The sequence below is a fragment of the Gavia stellata genome, unplaced genomic scaffold, assembly GCF_030936135.1.
Source record: "Gavia stellata isolate bGavSte3 unplaced genomic scaffold, bGavSte3.hap2 HAP2_SCAFFOLD_34, whole genome shotgun sequence".
Lineage (NCBI taxonomy): Eukaryota > Metazoa > Chordata > Aves > Gaviiformes > Gaviidae > Gavia > Gavia stellata.
Window position 1 is genome coordinate 2,553,264 of NW_026776320.1, and position 4,928 is coordinate 2,558,191.

Genomic DNA, 4,928 nt, shown 5'->3' on the forward strand with positions numbered 1-4,928 from the left:
CTATCTGCCTGCTTAGCATTTACTCAGTGTGATGCAGTTTCTCAGCATATTCTGAAGCTCACTCTTCCCTTGTACCACATGAGTGCTTCTCGGCATCAGTGGATGCACTGAATTAGGCAATCTTTGCCTTCTAGTGAATTTTCATTAACTTGAGAATGCTGTAACATTCTGTTGTTTGGCAAGTATCTCCGTTTGGTGAGTAACTCAAATATTATGTCTACCAATAGACTTGTGTCATTTTCTCATTTTTATCACCTTCTACGGTCTGCAAACAATATCTAAGATACATGCCTAGTTTTTGAAGCTTAGAACAGATGCCAATCGTTACATAGATCCACCATAACATGACTTGAGGTCTGCGTATTGCTCATACCACTGCGTATGTTCTGCAGGTTTAACTTAGAATCATATTTGTATCCTGTACCAAAAGTCTAAAAGGGCATTCACATAGGCATCTCGGCAGTCAGGCTTGATTTTTAGTGTCAGAAGGGACAAATGCATTGCGGAAGCTTTAACTAACCTTCAGAAGAAGGTCAACTAAATCTGTGTTGGAGCTTTTTGAGTCACATATTTGAGTAACACCTACAGAATTGGATTCTTTATATTAAAGGGAAGGAAAGGAAGAACGACGGAGCCTCCCCTTTTGATTCTGATAAGGGGGGTTATTTGTAGAGAGCTAGCAACCAGGTGTTTTTTCAGGTATGTCCTCCTGTCCTGTCCTTAGAGTCTTGCCCAGATGCTGGTTTTTGGTATGCTAAGTATACACCTGGACTGTTTTAAAAGCCATTTCAGTGCTTTGTTTCTTAGGGAACAGCATGGGCAGGCATGCTGGGCTACAGCAACTGATCCCAAGACTGCTGCTGCCTAACCAAAACACAAAAGGGATAGGAAAAGGCACCTTAAAAGTGCAAGGAATACACCCCTCGTGTACTCCCCACAGGATGACCTTCTGCAACAGGACATGAGAGCATCATCTGCAAAGAGCAGGAAAGGGCCCCACATTACATCTTCTGAAAGTTTGAGCAGACTGTTTTGTGCTGTTAGGGGATGCCGAGAGGCATTCGGCAGTTTTGCCTCTCCCTAAATACTGACAAATTGCCTGAAAGGCACAAATTTGACTGCGAACAAGATGGGAACCTAACGGAGAAAGCACACAGAGAGAGTATACATTTAGAGAGAAGTGCAATTTTGAGAGAGTTTAAAGAATTGAGGAAAGCTATTTTTTCACTAATAGGTTACTGTACTAAGTAAATGTATCTTCAAATGCAGTTAGCATAGGTTATCTACGGTGCCTCAGGACAGCAGTGCCCTCTTCTCGGAAAAACCTTTGGAACAGACTTGTCTTTATGGTTCCATTAGATGGAGAAAATCTATATGGAGCTCTAGGGTCTATATATGTGGAAGCGATTAAACCTGTTTGCATTTATGTGTTCTCTGACTAAAGCTTTTTTTAGCTAGCTTACTACCAAAGATACTATCAGTACTAACTGATGAACATCTACACATGTGTAAATTCTTATTAAAGCAGATAAAAACAATCTTAGAAAAAACCCTCAAAATTACAAAAAAACATATCGTTACTTTAAAAAACATCTTAGGGGAGGATAATAGGATGAATGCTGAACTCACAATTTTCTGAGTGGACAGATAATTCAGTCCCTTCTGAAAAAACCAGATGTGTCTTGAGAAAGAGTTCATCCTAATCAAGAGTGACAAACAAAAATATGAAATTCTCATGCAAAATTGGATTTAAGATCAAATCAATCTTGAAAATTTTTCAGCAGTCCATATGTAGGCTCTTTCTAATATAACTTGCAACCATGGTTGACTGATTTTGTGAAAACCAGACAGGCTGAGAGTTGTTCTTCTCAACCTCCCTGACTTGACTCTAGAAGAAGAGCAGGGGCCCAGGGACAATGATGCATAGAACCAGTGTACTCCGAGGCTCTGAGATAGTAGGTTTTTCACTTGACTTTTGCTAGCTTTATTTCTTGTTTGCAGAAGGATATTAGGAAGAGGTTTCTAAGAGCATGCAGGGAGTGATTTCAGTTTTGCATTATTTGTGCTCTGGTTTGGTTTGAGGTTTTTAGGGGTTTTTTGGTTTTGTTTTTTTTTTTTTTTTCTCCAAAACTCGTCTTTCCTTGTAGAAAAATCTGACTTTATTAAAATAACATCAAGGGATCATTTAAACAGAAAATCTCAGCAATCTGTATTCATAACACACATTTAAAATATTTAGTACCTGTCTTTATTGAACTTTTAATCTTATCATTACAACTTTTTAAATAATTACCAAGACAAATTCATGCTAGCTATTCAGTTTGAAGCAATCCCACCTGGTAATGACTGAACATTATTACCATCTGGCAGCTATTCGGTGCCTGTGTGAAATGACTTGGTGGTCTAAGCGTGGATCCTGTCCTAAGTGCTGCCAAAAGAGAGAAGGAGCTGGCAAACTTATTAGCAGTCTCAGCTCAGAAGCCAAAGACTAAATGATCTGGGAGCTGTGGAAATGGAGTAGCAGTGTGAAGAGGAAATCAGGCATGTTACAGATCATGTTACAGATCAAGACGGAAAAACAAGAACTGAAAAGTGGCCTGTTTCAGCAAGAGAAGTGAAAGAAAATGTTGGCTACATTGAAAACACCGTACAAGTAATAACAGTGCTTGAAAACAGTGTGTTTTGAGCTTTTCCCTTCATGTAAGCCACCTTTTAAATGAGATTATTTTATATACCACTTCTGCTCTCGTACACTGACTATCGTGTGTAGACCAACTTGTTCATGAATTGGCATTTGAGTCACTGCTGTATAGCAAATGCTTACACAGAAAAATAACACAGGAAGGCATTTAGCGTATTTGTATTTAATGTCTTAAATGAAGTTTAACAGCTGGAAATGAGAGGAGAGCCAGTACCATAAAATCAGCCAGCTCTCTGCAGAGCATCGCCAAGTGTCCCATGAACTAGAGATTTTGTGATCAGCTGCACCAATGAAAGTTAAAGAAAATTCTTATTTTGAAACAGAAACTTCCAAGCTCGCATGTGGCTTTGATAGAGAAATGAGTAAGAAATAAATGCTGCATTTAGACTGAGATTTCACTGTACCTGTGAATCAGATCATTCTGTCTAACTGAAGACATTCCATAGTAAAATGGTATGATTCATTTTACTCAGTAATTGCATCCAATTTTCACTGACACAGGCTGAAATGGAACATTGCATTTTACTTGAATTACTTCTTTGTTAGGATGTTATGCAAATCACTGCAACTTTCAAGCATCAGAAAATGCATCTGGTGAATGAAGGATTTAATCCAGAAATTATAGCTGAACCTCTGTACTTCATGCATCAGCCTGCACATTCTGATATTCCTTGGACAAGAGAGCTATACAAGAATGGGGTTTCCGGTGAAATACGTTTATAAAGCATACAAATAAAACTACAATACAGAAAGTAAATGTCAAGTATACTCCTGCAATCATTTCAACAAAAGCCAGGATGCACTATTTGTTCTAAAAACACAAGATAATTTGTTCTAAAAACACAAGATAATCAAATTAGTCTTAATGTGATAGAATTTACCTCTTCATAAGACAGAGCCACAATAGTTACGTGCATTGTGTAAGCTGCGCTGCATCTACTCATATTACTTCCAGTGCTCACACATGCAAATTTTTATTTTACACTTCTCACTGATTCAAATTATTTTTGCCTAAGCCACCAGTATCTTACCTTGGCTGAATATTTCACTCCTTTAGATCATCATACTGATTCTGCTTTGAGAACGCATAAATGAGTAGATGAATAATGTCATAGGCAATAATAAAATATAAAATGGGCAGTCAGAAACAGAAGCAAAATACTGCGCAAGCACTGCATGTAGACTTCAGTTCAATGTCTGTTAATTATATTATGTAATATTTAATCGCAATATTTTATGTGATGCTCAATTTCAGATTTTTATGGAAAATAAACATTCTATGTCAAAATACAGTTGTAGTATTTAGTGGTCGTGATTTTTCACAACTTACACCACAACTAACACAGATTAAACTCTCCCCAAAAATTCATCCCCGCTGACACATGACCTCTTCCTTTACTTGCTGATTGTCATATTCCTGAAATAGAGTTCTCATGAAAACAGGGCAGAAATGACTATAACTTCCAGCTTTTGCTGGAAGTGAACACCCAGAACCTGTTACAAGGTGAGGTGACCCCTGAGGCCTCTCCTGCCCACGCCCCTGGGGGGTCCCTCACCCTGGAGCCAGGCCTTGGGCTGACCCATGGCCTTGTGAGGAGTGGGGCCCGGCTGTTCCCCCCGCGCTGAGTTACCGGGGTGCCTCTGCCCGCCAGTGCTTCGCTGCTTTTTGTTTGTGCAGATTAGCCTTTAATCACGTCACCTAACATTCTAGGGAGTTCCCAGGCGTGCCTGTAGATTTTATAGGATGATAGAAAAGCCATAGTCATACCAGCTGTAGGAATACTATTGAGTGTGTTTGCAGGTAAGAGAACATCATTATTTCTTGGTCTAGGTTTTTTTTTCTAGTTGTCTCAGTGATGAACGCTGAACGTATTGGTTTAAGTCTTTATATGCTCCTGTGTGTGAGTGTGCACAAAACCCTGCCTTCTTCAAATAAACCTAGGGCTCTGTCAAATTGAAAAATAGTTGAAAGGCTTTCTGTTATGATTTCTTTCTTAAACCTTTGAGAGGAAAAATGTTAAGGGTGACTCTGACATATCCGACTGCCTCTTGTTAAGCTTTAGGTCTTGTTACAACCATCTGTGCTGGATCTGAGAAGCAGAAAATGTCTTCAGGGGTTTCATCTCAGATGCCCCAATTCAAAAGCCAGTTACGGGAGGCGTCTCATGAGGCCTTGCTCCACCAGCCCAGAGGACTGCTGGAAGGGAGGTGCTCCTTAAAACGAGCC